This window comes from Echiichthys vipera, assembly GCF_963691815.1.
Source record: "Echiichthys vipera genome assembly, chromosome: 17".
NCBI classification, from domain to species: Eukaryota; Metazoa; Chordata; class Actinopteri; order Perciformes; family Trachinidae; genus Echiichthys; species Echiichthys vipera.
In genome coordinates, this window is record NC_139842.1 from 4,339,856 (window position 1) to 4,355,912 (window position 16,057).

Sequence of the window (16,057 nt, forward strand, 5' to 3'; positions counted from 1 at the left end):
TCTAACAGAGAGTTCAATCTAGTGGCCTTGCAGACCATCTGGTTGTCTGTAAGCCAGAGCATTTAGACAATCAACTGATCTGTCAGAATTTTGTCTTGTTTGACTTAATATGTGTCTTAATTATGGCTTAATCTGAACATTGTCTGCCCCTCTTGATGGAACTATTTACAATCATATCAAAATCAAGCAAATACTACGGAAGGAAAAAAATGCATTCATATGGTGTATTTAGCTATAGTGTCACATACACACACCTCATGAGGTGGATGAAATGAGTCTAACCAATGAGTCCAAGTTTTCAGCTTCAATCACCTACTGTATCAACCCACATATCAGGTTTACTTTCACTTCTTTCCACACCAAGACCTTACAAAAAAATCCATGCTGTTATTTGGTATCAAAAACCTTTGACATTTGGAGATCTCTGCAACAACTGCATTTTTCGGCAATTGGATGCTGTGCAAACGGTGTTTGGCCTGGCTTTGTAGTGGAAGTCCCCAAGGATTGGCACATTGGAGAATCGAAATCTGCCAAATAATTTGAAAGGCATCATTTTGCGTCATCATTCTGTGTCGAAACCCAGCAGATCAGCACATCCCGATGCCCCGTTACTCAGGGGCTTCCGCTACGGAGACAGGCTGAACATTATTTATCTGAATACAAAGCCCACATTGCCATGACACAGACCTATATTAAAATGGATAAGGTATCTCTTCAAGTACAAACAACATTTCTGAATTTGATTCAATAGATATAGATACAGTAATTTTTGTATAACATTATAAGTTTCTAGAACATTTGAATCTCTACCATAAGAGATCACAGTACCTAAAACACTGCTTTAATTTGTAGCCGAGCAGTTTCTGTTTACATTGAAACAACTGGTGAGCATGTGTGGCTATAATGTGGTATAAATGCAAAGACTGAAAGAGCAAGAGGCATCTCTGGTGATACAGTGCATTTGTCTTCCTCCCCTCCTATCTGCATCTGAAGTTCAAGTGTAATCACACCATCAGTTCTGAAGCACCATGTTTCTGACAGCTCATTTCCCTGTTGGAGCTGACAGTGATGGATGGAAATTGTCCCGTGTGTTTCTCCGTGTAACTAGTGTGTGACTACACATGAGTGTTTAAGCAGGTATACACACTTTAACGTGTGTAAGTGTGTTTGAGGGTTCAGCCTGTTACGGGTTATCACTCCATGATGTTTCTGGGGCAGGCTAATAAGTCCCGAGGTGAAGGAAACAAAGGGAGATAGACAGAGCGATATAAAGTTTGGAGTAGAGTTTTAACAAGCCTTTATTGTGCAATTAAAAAGTTTTAAGCTAGTCCATTCTGAAACAGTACACACAAAGCAAACTCACTGACATTCATTCAGAAAGCAACTTGACTGACAGGTAAACATTCATAAACTTATTTTTACCTGTGCGTTGTCTTCAGGCACAACAATGACCCACCACTATGTTTAACAGCAGAGAAAATATCTTCTTAATGAATAAACATCCATCATGATCTTTCTTCAACTTGAGATTTGATGACTTTTCCTAAAGTGACCCAAACATTTTTTAGAAGAAGAATTCCTTAATCCGTCCCTCAATGGAAAAAATTCAATTTTCACTCTATTTTTTCATTTTACACACACACAGGCCCGAAATACACACACATGCAACTAATGGAGAGATGTTAGAGCGAGGGGGCTGCCAGTGACCTGCGCCCCGAGCAGTTGGGGGTTCGGTGCCTTGCTCAACAGCACCTCGGCAGTGCCCAGGAGATGGACTGGCACCTCTCCAGCCACCAGTCCACGCTCCATTCATGGTCCACACAGGGACTCGAACCAGCGACCCTCCGGTTCCCAGCCAAGTCACCTATGGTAAAAACATTGCCTAAAGCTCTATTCCGACGGGATCAGTTAAATGCGGGCACATGGGGTGAAATAGTCTTAGTGTGATAACGGTGCTTCTTCAAGCACCTCCAAGCTAAAAAAAAAAAACCCACAGAAACTACGTATTGACAGGATATGACAAATTATAAACATATTTTTTACAGAGGGTTATATTTGGACGGGACTAGTATCACCTGAGGTGTTTTTTCCTGGACCGTTTAACAGAAGGTGAAAATCGCCGTCATTTTTACTAACATTCACTAGAATAAATACTGCCATGGTGCGTTCGGATAGGACTAACCCCACGTCCCCACATTAAACTCATCTTGTCCGAATAGGGATGTAAGAAAAAAATAACTCTATAGTCATTTTTGACTATGCCGTTAAAAAGGAATTTACACACAACAAATACGACACACTACCGTAATGCAGTACATCCACATATTTTTCAACATAGCCATAGAAAAGATCCAAAAAAAACATATGCACTTGACATTTTTACATCATTTAGATGATATACTGTACGTATGTTATGTTAATATGATATATATATTATAAAATGTGATATATATATATTGTCGTATTGCACATCCCTACTTCAAATAATTAACTAATGGGGAATGCAGTCACAGGCACTTGTAATGTGCTATAAAGATGCGGCAGATGACAGCACCCACAGAAAGGCACTTTTAACCCAACACATTCAAAGAAGGGAGTGCCTCCCCCGCAGCAGCCTCTGCAGCGCTTGTGAAAGCTGTTCAGGGAGCTAAATCTTGTCCTGATTCACCTCAGGCTGCAGCTGGGGCAGGGAAGAGGAAGAGATGCCAATTCTGCCTCCAAAGAAGGACTGTAAAACATAGTGTGCTGCACATGTGAAACATGCATCTGTAAAGTCGAGGCGCACAGACTTCCATACTGTCTGAAGTGTTAATTAGAATGAACTGATTTATGTCCTTCATGTTATCATGTCCATCTATCATCACACTTTATTCTTACTTATTTTGGTTGTTTATACACATTGTGGGTAAGGGCAATGGTTCAAAAATAGGAGAAGACCACTATTTTGTAGTTGAATTCCTCATTCAACAGTATATAAGAATATATAACTATGTTGCCAAAAATGTTCAAGACTGCAGTAGTTTCCCTGCAGTTTTTCGCAACTGTGAAGAGGGAATAGCCACATCGTCACATGGTTTGTGATGAATGACAGGTTGTTTCTTCATGAGGAATAGGTTTGGGGTTTAAAATGCACTTAAGCTGCTTTATTTTAGGGGTTTAGTGGAGGCAGGTCAAATGTACGCTGTTTTGTCATACGAACTGCATAACATGTGTGAAATATTAGGTCGAGGCAGTCCAAAATTACCCTTTTCCCATATGTACCACACAGATAGCACCAGAGCCACATGACTTCTTCCCTATGGTGACCTGGAAACAAGACAGACTACACAGGCCAAGTTGACTTATGTTATACGCATAAGAAACACCCTTTTTGTGTTCTTATCTAATCTTTTTTTAAACTCACTGTGGATGGTGGTGTTTGTGTTAACCTGTTTTACCTCTTGGTTCATTCATTATTAGGCCGTTATTAGGCACGGCAGTAATTACAACTTAAATCCTGTCATACTCACCCCTCTCTCAAAAAGAAGTATCTGATAATTGCACTAGATGAAACGTTAGGACACCAAAAAGAATTCAGTGAATTAAAAAGACCTCCCAAAATGCATTATGCCATCTCAAAAGTCCTCTCTGAGACATTCACATGTGTTTAGGGCATAATGGATATAAGGCTTTGGTAACACTCACAGAGATCTAATGATTTTCACTATGCAGAGCTGCATGTGTTTAGCTGACTCAGGCGTTTAGTGTTAACCTGATGACTAATGCACTGCATGCATTGGCCAGCTTTCAACTTTATTTTTTCTGCAGCACTCTCTCACTGTAATGAATGAATGTATTAGCCCTCACAAATCAACTATTTGGAGAATATACCTGAATAGTGTTTTGGCCCAAAACAATTCCCCATACATTTCATTCATACTGTGTAATGTCTTAGTCGCATTATCCTTTATATGAGGACTGACAAGTGGTGAAAGAGAAAAAATGTGTGTAGCCTCTTGAATATTTGTATATATACGTGTTTCAGAAACAAGGCGTCTCGTACTGATTTAAGACAATGGTTGCATTCACCACTTTGTACATAAGTATGATTACAATTCAAGAAATGTGACAGGGTCCCAATGAGCCAGAGTGACGTCTGCTACACCACACAAGAGCCACAGACAAACAACAAAAACCCATATTAACTTTCCTGCTAAAGTCTCCTTCTTATCAAACATAAACACAACCTTTGTCATGCATCTCAGCTTATTGAATGAGCCACCAAAGAAACATTTACTGGAAAAGTGCACTGCTGATGTCAGTTTGTCAGTCTCGATAGCTAATTCGCCGCTCAGCAGCATGTAAATGTACCTGCATATCATGTCACTTGGGTCCAGTTAGATGCTGGTACTGAAGGTGTTATATCCATCTATACTCAACAAAGCCACCAGACTAGGTTCATAAAAACAGTAATCATGCCTCACCAATGGGAGTTGCCAGGCTTCTGCTTCCTTGATTGGTTAGTGTGTTTGTGTAATTGTGTGTTGTGGGAATTTTGGATCTTTGTAATTCATAATCATAGTTTTGTCAGGTCAGACACAGTTCAGTGTCTCCTCTGTCTCACCTTCTTAATGGATAATGCAAATAACTAACTCATGATGATATATTGGCATATTTGTGCATCTGTACCCTGTGTTAGAGACCTTGTGATGAGAGAGGTTCAGAATGTTCAGCATTGTAATGTCTAAGGCAGGTTTTTGTTTGGTCTAAAGACGTCACCCAACCAAGGCTATTCGCGTCCTGTCCCTCTCCCTAAAAGACTGTGTGAGATTTAGCACAGGGTCATTCCTACTAGACTCTAACTTTGTGAGGATGTAGGGATGAACCTATTTTTGTCTGCAGAGGAAAATGCTTTGGCAAAATAAACCACGGAGAAAAAGCTGATCCTGTTTGTTGATCTTTATTGAAGAATCTATTTCCACAACATGTGTGACTTCAGTGAATCCGAACAAACACATTAAAACACCCAAAAGGAGGTTAGGTGACAGCCAAGGCATTCAGGTTATGTTGTGACCTGTCCAAGGTCCAGTGGTAGTTAAATTCCCTAGATCTAACAACAAATCATTTTACCAGCACTACCTATGCTGTGACAGTTGCACTGACAGTGTTACATAATCTATTGTACAGTATTGTATTCTACAGTCCATCTATGTGACATCTACAGTCCCATCCCCTTGGCTGTAAGTTTTTGTGTTATCATCTAACTTCAACTCAAACCATTTCCTCGTGTCATACCACAGCACTGCTCTCACATCATTGGCAACTGTATTCATACTTTAACAGTTTTTGGTCCCCTAGTATGACTGACACTGCTAAATGTGTTATGTTTTTGTCTGCTGGTTTCCATGAGCATTCCAGCTGTGAAGGGCTTTTTATTCTTTGGGAGCATTTTTTGTGAATGAAACTTGCTCACAAACAACGTAGCATGTAGCCTCTCATAGCAATGTCTGTATGTATATACTATATATAATGTATATATACACATATACAGGTAGTTTTTCAATATCAAAGAAACAACATTTTCAGAAAAAGGTTCCTTCATCAGGTTTAAAATACAAAAAAATGAGAAATTACACCTTTGGCCCATACACTGATAAAAAATATCTCCCTATGTTCTACAAGTCAATGTTGGCAAGTATGTAACCATTACAACAAAATGCCTGACCCCGACCCTAACCCTAACCAACATTAAATATAATTCAGACCTGGACCTTGAAACCTTGAAAAAGTCTTAACACCACAAGCACACCTTTGAAAAAGTCAGGACTGGCCAAAATGTCTTCGATTTCCAAGTGTGTCCTCACTCTTTATTTGTACACACGCACACGCACGCACACGCACAGGCACACATTGTTGTCCTTGCATTAGTTTAAATATCAATATTAATTGGATGTCTTACCATTTACTGTTATGTGAGGTGCTGTATTATTGTTGTATAATTATAATTATGTGTTAGTTGGCTTCATAAATAACACTGCCTGTATTTACTGATAAATCCCTGAACAACATAACACAACATATGCTGGCTCTTTATGAAGTCAATGATCTTATAGATAATGAAGCGTACACATATGTTAGTAGTGCGCCGGACACTGAGCTTCCTGAAAACTCTCTTCCCACTGTGCAGAAGCAGCAAACATTTCAACCCAGCTATTCCAATTTACTCCCATAATTGGCTGTCTGTGCAGAGAGAAAGTGGCCATATCTCAGGCTTTTCCTCCTTCTTTCCCTGTAATTAGAGAAGGGAAAGAGCCTGTTCCTTCAATTAAACAACAGTGCAGCAGGAATAAGGACTGCCCTCTTTTTGTGAAGCAGACTGAAGGAGCAGCACTCTCCCAGAAGAATAAATATGACACCACGTAATGAGCTAAGCAGCATGTATGTGAGTGCGTGTGTGCGTGTGCGTGTGTGTGTGTGTGTGTGTTTACATTGGGTAAATATTGGTTGTTATTTAAGCTGGTTAAAGTAATTGATGATCTAATTTGTGAGAGCTGGGTGGAGGCTAAAAGACATAACAGAAATGTCTGCTTCATTCCCAGTTCTTAAATATGACTTCTATAGGGGCAGCAGTAGCCCAGTCCATAGGTGACTTGGCTGGGAACCGTAGGATCGCTGGTTCAAGTCGCTGTGTGGACCATGTATGGAGCGTGGACTGGTGGCTGGAGAGGTGCCAGTTCATCTCCTGGGCACTGCCGAGGTGCTGTTGAGCAAGGCGCCGAATCCCCAACTGCTCGGGGCGCTGGTCACTGGCAGCCCCCTCGCTCTAACATCTCTCCTTAATTGCATGTATAGGTCCTGTTTGTGCATGTGTGTATTTCGGGCCTGTGTGTGTAACATGTATAATAATAAGAGTGAAAAAATTCAATTTCCCCGTGCGGGATAAATAAAGTAATTCTTCTTCTTCTCATCTAAACTAATCAAATAATAAAGCATGATTTGTTTCTTATGGTGGTTTTTTTTTCATCTTCAGGTAATGGAAACCAGTTTACTCAGTGCTGCTCATGTGGCAACCTGCTGTATTATTATTATTATTATTAAGATGTTTTTGGCATACACTACATGCCATAGCTTAGCACGTCATGCAATGTTATTGAACAAAAAGCTCATATTCAATTTTGTCACTCCCATATTTTTCTGTCACATTTTTTGGTATCATTTGAGTGATGTTAACTGGAATCTTTACCATCAACAGTGATTCTGAATCAGCTACTAACTAGTGTTGGAATTATACTGTAGCATTTCGAAAAAGCCCTATTTTTCAGGGTCAATACATTTCAATGTATACAGAGAATATTTAACCCGGGCCAACAAAGAGTGAGAAAAATTTCACCATTGCAATGTTTACTTTTTTTCAAATCACTGTGCGCAGAGAAACAATAACAATGACAACACACACAGGTAATTGTGTGTGCTACTTTGTTAAACATACCAGGCACTCCATGACTATTATGAACATGCCCAGAGCCTCAAACGTTAGTTTTACGGCTGCTGCACGGCAAATAAACATCCATGTTGACTTCAAGTGCTTTACAATGAGCCGAGGCTCAAGCACTACATGGCTCATCATTCCGGGATTGAGAATTCAAAAGAAAAACACTCTGCACTGTAAAAAAAAATGTAATATAACATTATTTTACTGTCAAATGTAAAATAACATGAAATCACTGTAACAAAAAAAAAGTTATTACAACAGACAGCAATTATTTTAACAGTTTTAATACTAAAACTATGCGTCAGATTTCATCGTTATATCCAATTTTGGATCCTTATCCAACCAGGGTTTACATTAGGCTTGAAGGGACAACATTTACAAATTGTCGCTTTAACACTTGGCTGCTGTCCGTTCAGTCCGCACACCAGCATCTGCAGCTTTCACACCTACAGTATATTCTCGAAACCATGAGGAAATGTTTGAATGGTCTTTTTAATGAGGAATTATAAAGAAAAAACAGGACCGTAATCCTTAAGGTGCAAATATTTTTTCAATTTTAATAATTTTCCATTTCAGTATTTACTGAATAGGAATACTGGAAAACCAGGTTCAACAAACAAATGCCATTAATAGTAAAACCAGGAACCTGGCTGAGGTAGGGAATTAAGGTTGAACTTGAAATGAACTTTATGAAAGCAGGGCTTCCCACTTCACTCAAAGGCTGCAGGTCTCCAACGATTTACTGCACCACTGGGTCGTCCAGCTGTGGCTGGAAGATGACAGCGGAGTCGCTACTGTACACAGTTAATGGGATTTGGGTCGAGGATCTGTCTTGACTGTCTTTTGATTTTTTATTGGCTTGCACATACCTTGAAATGCCAGGTGCTCCAGTTCAATGTGCCGTTTCGGTTTGCTGTTGATGTGACTGAAGTGCAGATTTTTTTTTTTTTAAAGCCGACGGGCAAAGTTTGCAAAGAAAAATAAGACTGTTCTCCTTATCCTCACAACATGTCATAGAACTCATTTAACCGAGAATATGACGCCTCTGTGGTGCTTTGTCCCCTACATGTTGCTGTCGCCTCCATGCTGTTTTTGTTTTGATGACGTATGCAGCGGTGCAACACTGGTGGCTGGTGTTGCCAGATCGGGTGTTTTTCCCCCTCCATAGTAAGGCCTGTTTATGATGTGATTAGCGTGTTTTTGCCTGGAAGGCTTTATACAAATCTGGAACCGTATTGAAAGGAGTTAAACAGAGAAAGTGTGCCGTGCACAGACACCAGAATGAACGCATTCCCAGTTACGTTCATCAGGCAGAAATACAATACATTCAGTTCACGTTCGGCAGAAATATGAACGAGTTCATGAACTATCGTTCAATGAACGAGTTCAGGCATAACACTGCAAATCACATCTTCCTAATGTCACTTTCACTAAATACATGCACAACCTATTAAAATACTCTTTAGTAGGGATGCTCGATATTGGCTTTTCTGCCGATATCCGATATTCCGATATTGTCCAACCCTTAATTTCCGATACCGATATCACCCGATACCGATATCACCCGATATCGATATCACCTGATGCCGATACATGCAGCCTTTTTACACCAAAATTCATCACATATCACCTATTATGGAATTAACACATTATGCCTAATTTTATTGTGATGCCCCACTGGATGCATACATAAATGCAACACTACTTTTCAAATGTAAACACTGTCTGTACAAAATAAGTTATTGAAAAAAGTGCCATTCATTTAATTGTTTGTGTTTTTAGAGAGAATATTTTGCCTCAAACACACTACAGACATTATCAACACAAGGAAGATGCATAGCTTCAGTCCAGAGTAGTAAACAAACTTAGTTTTCTTTTCCCAGACTGAGTAACGACAGAGCCGTAACTTGGCAAATAATACAATCAATAAATCAGCAGTCAAGCTCAACATGCTAACCTGTATTGGATCTAATGGATACAGCACCAGAAATTAGCTGTACAATTCAGGTAAACACTGGTCTGAGAAATACTTGCGCCTGGGCGTTATACAGACATAACGGGGCTCCAGGAACTCCACACGTTTGGTGAATCCGGCATCTTGAACGATAGAAAAAGTCTGTTTCTCGGTGTCAGCTGTTGCTTCTTTTCATCACTTTGCTGCACAGATGTAGCGTGTAACTCCGCATGATTCTTCTTGAGGTGGATGATCAAATGTGATGTATTAAAGGAAGACGCCTTGTTTCCTCCTCTCATAACGGACGCCTTGCTTCCTCCTCTCATAACTAACGCCTTGCAGTCATTGCAAAGCGCACATTTACTGTTAGGAGGTGACACTTGGAAATACTTCCAAACCACGGACATCTCATGCACCGGGAGAGCTGAAGCTTGTTAGCCACGGTTAGCAACCTACGAGTGAGCGTGTTGTTGTTGTTATACGTCATCAAGCACGCGCCTGTAAACGGCCCGTGTTGCATTCAGGTACACTCGGAAATGCTGAAGCCTACGGCCCGTGTTGCATTCAGGTACACTCGGAAATGCTAAAGCCTACAGAACTAACATCGGTTGTAAAAACCAGATACCGATAATTCCCGATATTACATTTTTAACTCAATATCGGCCGATAATATCGGTGGGCCGATATTATCGGACATCCCTACTCTTTAGTGGTCTTTACACTTGATAACATTAAATGATAACAAAACCTGTTTTGGTAATACTGACTGACACGCTGACTCAATGACTCTATAGCTCCTTTGCACTTGGACAAATAAGAGCTGCAATTCTTCCCCCCACTCTGCCCCTACTTTGCTTTAAGAATAGCAGGAGGATCTCAAACACAGAGGGCACAGTTGTCACATCTCCTCTATGCTTTTAGAATATCAAGATTCAGGCATGTGTACAATAATCATCAAAGTGGCCCAATAACATTATCATTATGGTCGCCAGAGCTGAAATTATTGTCATTCTGAGCTAAATCAATAAAGCTTATTTAAAAGGTAATTAAAGGTATACTCTAGAGTCTTGGTGTGTGTGTGTGTGTGTGTGTGTGTGTGTGTGTGTGTGTGTGTGTGTGTGTGTGTGTGTGTGTGTGTGTGTGTGCACTTGTGTAATAAGCCAGCTGACTCCTCCTTGAGGGATGTGACATGTTCTACTACAAACAGCAGTAGAGTGCAGAGTGAGTCAGCCAATCAAAAAGTCAGAGCCCTCTCACATCCCACACCACGTCTACTGACCACGAATACATGTATATTGTCTCTTCTGCACTGACTGCCTCGCCACTGAAAAACAACAAATACAATACAATACATAACCTTCACCTTGATATTTATGGTGGGTATTGAGTGGCCTTTGACGTAGCCTCTCCAGCCCCGGCGGAGTGGCTACGTCCATTTTCTGTAAGAAAAGTACAACTGAACCTGTGATGTAACATAAAAACACATAATTGTTCATTCTGTTTAAATATCCCCTCGGTACAATAATGGGAAAGAAAATGCATGTATGAAATGTCCTGTATTCCCTAAATTGTTGCATCATTCACATTGTTGTTCAATTAAAAAAAAAAGTATGAGATTAAACCAGGCATTACATCTTGGTAGGTAGTATTAGGTATAAAATTAATCTAGAACAGGAAGTCTAACTGTGCTCACTATAGAGCACGGGTGTCAAAGTCAAGGCCCGGGGGCCGGATCTGGCCCTCGAATGAATTATCTTGGCCCCCGGGATGATATTTGATATGTATAAGAACCAGCCCGCACGCCACAGCCGCCTGCTGGCCCCCAATAATGGCTAAACGGAAGGTGGACGATGAGAACAGGGTGTTTCAAGCTCGGTGGGAGGCAGAGCACATGTTCACAAAGCTGTTCGTCTTTATCTTGATATTAAGGAACATGTTTTATTTTTGAAGGACATTTTCTTTTTTGCTGATTGCCTGTTGAGAAATTTTTTCACTTGAAATTACTGACAGAGCCATAAGAAAACATTGGACTATTCCTTTAATTATTAAATAAAATATGGTACACTGTGTTAGGTCTTGGTTCAATAGGTTATATGCAATCATTTTAATATGTTTTAATAAACATTGGACAGGTCCGGCCCTCGGCTTGTAGCAAATTTGTTTTTTTGGCCCTCTGATGTGTTTGACTATAGTATAGAGCTTTAAAAATGTAATCGGGGGGTGTAATGGACACTGCAGCCTCTAGGGGCCACTTGAGGATGCTATTGATAAATCTCCAACTATACTGGCTCCCTGCTGTACTTTTTTTAAATGTGTTACTTGGTTTTAACCCCTTGGTAGTTTCATTAATCTACTGCATGGCATTGTTTGCTTTCAGAATACCCTTTCAAATGTACAATACCACTGGAATTAGGAAGTGAATAAAAAAAGTATTTGTGTTAATCGTGTGTTTTTTCCCCCCAGCCTTCATTTGTTTGAATACAGATTTTATTACGGGGGTTCATAGTATTTGGCTTAACTCTGAGGTCTTTATTACTTTGCTGAATGCTAAAAATATATTTTTATTATTTGTGCCACATACAGACTTTCCTCTGTAGTGCAGTGTGAGAGTGACTGTGTATATGTGTAACTGTGTTTGTAGTGTATAGAGTGTGTGAATGTACATCCATTTGTGCCTGTGTGGTCTCTTACCTGCCACGCATGGCAGAGCAAGGCAATTGAACAGTGGTGGCAATGGTCATTCAGTCAGCTCGTGGAACTCAAATGTCAGCAGCAAAGGCTGAGACCTTAAGCTATGAAATAATGTAAAAGCAGTGCGTGTGTTCGGCTGGGGAAATGTCCACCGCTGAATCCATGTGGAGGCAGCTGCTGGCCTGCTGTATTCAGCTGATTTGGGCTTCAATGGCTTCAAACTACATTGCAGCAGCTTAGAGTAGACTCTGTTGCATTAAAACATTGAGGTGGTTTGGGCATTTGATCAGGATGCCTGTTTTGGAGGTACTTCAGGCACATTCAAGTTGGAAGATGCTGTAAAATGGAGCCAGAAGACACCTTATTTCAATTTTTTCCATCCATGATTTCAAAAGGCTGCATGAGAGATGAGAGAACCCATAGCAGAACCCATCTCAGCACAACAAAGCTTGTGGGAGCTTTAATGTATTTCCAGGTAAGGTTGATAAATCTTTATGTCACCATTTGCACTGGTTTTTCCAAAGTATTATTGAGTAGCATTGGGAATTGATAATATGGTTGTGGGATTTTAAACGGGGACATAAAACACAATGTGCAAGTGCTGAAGTGACTTATGTGGTATTACCAGTTGCCACTATTATATAAAACTGTGAATAAGTGCAGACATTTATAAAAAACATATATTCACAAATACAATCTAGTGTGGAAAATGGGCAGGGTGATATTAGGTGGAGAAAAAAGCTGCGTTAACAGTCCTAACCATTTTGTCAATAGACATTCACCATGTTTACGTGCATGAAATAAAGCAGGTTACTGGGAAAATAAGGTCTTTGATGCCTGACAGTGAGCACTGAGCACAATCTGAATAAGCCACACTGATGTTTATCTTTTGCTATCTGCATACTTTTGTTGTTATGTGGGTCAGAATATTTGCAAATGAGGAGGTTTCAGCTGTTCCTTTATTTCTTTGTTTTCTACCGTGGCAAGTTTTAAAGGGATGGTTAAAATTTTTTGAAGTGGGGTTGTTTGAGGTACTCATCTGTAGTTAGCGTATCACCTACAGTGGAATGCGGTCAGTACGCCCCCAGACAGGAGTAACCACACAAAATCTAAGCAATGTATTCATCTCCTGGGCACTGCAGAGGTGCTGTTGAGCAAGGCACTGAACCCCCAACTGCTCGGGGCGCCGGTCACTGGCAGCCCCCTTGCTACATCTCTCCATTAGTTGCATGTATATAGGTCCTGTCTGTGCATGTGTGTGTATTTCAGGCCTGTGTGTGTGTAAAAATGAAAAAATAGAGTGAAAATTGAATTTCCCCATTGCGGGACGAATAAAGGAATTCTTCTTCTTCTTCTTCTTCTTCTACTGCGGCTGAAAGAAGTAGTAGCTAAACATATTTTGGCCTCCTAAAAGGATCAATATCAATTTAAGTGTACGCTATATGTATAGTATTTTCACCTATTTACCTTGCCGTCAAACAGCCCTTTTTAACTTTACATGGGGGGGATTGAAGCTGTGGTCTATACTCTTGTCAAAGCCACCAGACTCCATTGTCAAAAATGATTTTATCTCACAGAACACAGGAGCTGCTGGTCTACTCTATTGGTTAGTTTGATACATTTTTTTGAGCTCCTAACCCTTTAAAACACCAAACTTAAACAATAACACAATCTAAAGAATAAGAACATGATAAATCTGCAATTGGAGAACATGTTTACAAGCGCTTCAGTAACCTGGTTACTCTTGAACTCCAATTGAATAGTCAGGAGACGGGTGAAAAATGCATCCACTCACAATGCATGATGGACTTTCTGAGTCCGTTGAGGATGAATTGGCTGCCCGAGTCCTCCCCGCACACCAGCATGCCTTTATCGCTGTCACTATCCACATGGACAGTCATCTCCGGGAATGGAGAGGGAAGCAAAGCCATTCTCATCGCTACTTCTGCATTTGATGTGTTCACCTCAATGACACTCTGATTTTTTTCTGAACAGGAACGTATGTGCCAGCTGTGGAGCATTCTTCTTGGCTGCTGGAGATTTTTTGTCGAAGAGTAGAAGTGTTAATTCCATGTCCTGACATTGTCATTCCTTGATTTAATCATCACAGTTGGCGGTATCCCGGTGGATCCCTCAGAGGACCCGAAGCTCCGCCCCTGTGCCTTTTCCCCGGTGGAAAATAATTCTGACATTGGCAAACGGGAACTTCTGGCAGTCAAGCTGGCTCTGGAGGAGAGGAGGCACTGGTTGGAGAGGGCGGAACAGCCATTTGTTGTCTGGACCGACCACATGGAGTATATCTGCACCGCCAAATGCCCAAACTCCCACAAGACCAAGCGGGCCCTGTTCCTCAATCAGCAACTTCACCTTCTCTTCTGTACCCTGACTGTTACCAGAGGAGCACCAATCAACACAGCACCCCTCCACCCCATTGCCTTCCTGGCCAAAGTGCTGTCTGCGGCCCAGGAAATTGGCTTCCTGTTTTGTGGGTCCCTGTCCTGTCACAAGGCTTGATTCATGTCATTATTTGCTCCTAGTCTTGTTTGTCCTAGGCTCGTTTCCCTGCAATACTAAGTCTTGTGTCAATTCAGAACCTGCAACTCCCTCCTGCTCACCTGTTCCCACTTCCCTCATCAGCCCTGCAACTTATATACCTGCAACATATATACCGGCCCACTTCCACCTGCTCTGCTCTCTCTCCGCCACTCAATACCTCCGTACCACACTGCAATGAAATGAGAGGCCAGTATTTAAGGCGACCGCAGTGCTGTATTTGTATATACAAAAGACAGTGCTCAGAGATTAGTGCAGGAGGAGGGCATAGAAGAGAGCAGGTAAGACAGAGAGAGAGAGATAGAGAGAGAGTGGTGCTCTGGTTAGAGATCCTCTGTGATAAGACAGCAGCATCAGCATTTCTCATCCTCTGTCTCTACCATCACTCTATCTCAATCCAGCCTCCACTCCATCTCTCTACCTGTATCCGCACTGTGTGTTTTTTTCCTTCTGTGAACACAGACATGAGCACACACACACACACACACACACACACACACACACACACACACACACACACACACACACACACACACACACACACACACACACACACACACACACACACACACACACACACACACACACACACACACACACACACACACACACACACACACACACACACACACACACACACACACACACTCTCACACACACACACACACACACACACACACACACACACACACACACACACACACACACACACACACACACACACACACACACACACACACACACACACTCTCTCTCCGTAGTGAACTGGCTGCTATTGATTGAATCTGAGGAGATGTCTGAGGAGGAGAGTACTGTTCAGGGCATGGGGAATAGACTACCCTCAGCTCTCAGCTAATAGATAGCACAGATTGCCTTGGTGTGTGTGTGTATATGTGTGTGTGTGATAGTACAGATTGCCTCGTGCAAGCTGTTAGGCAGAGAAGCCTGTCTTTTCACAGGCTCCATTGACTGAAGCGCAGCGTGGAAACGCTTCAAGCTTGATGATAGGGCCGATAACAGGCCTGATGTGGCTGAATGAGCTCCACCGGAGCCAAGCGAGCAGGGAAATACGATTTGGTAAATAGTGATGGTTACTTGTGTGAGACAAATGGCCCATTTGGTCAATAATCAAGACAGCTGCTGGGCAAGAAGGTAGGCGCCAAACTGGCGTAAGTTGGACAAAGGGGTGGATCAGTCAATGAAAGAGAACACATGCTTGCGTCAAATTCATGCAAATGATTAAATGTGTTTTTGTTAGAAACAGGTGGATGTCAGGTTTCTGTTGGTAAACGTATGTGTGTGTGTAATGTTAAAGTCCTCATTCCTTATTAATGGAACTAGATAATCCTCGTATTTCTCTTTCTAAAGACAAAGAACTGTCGCCTGGT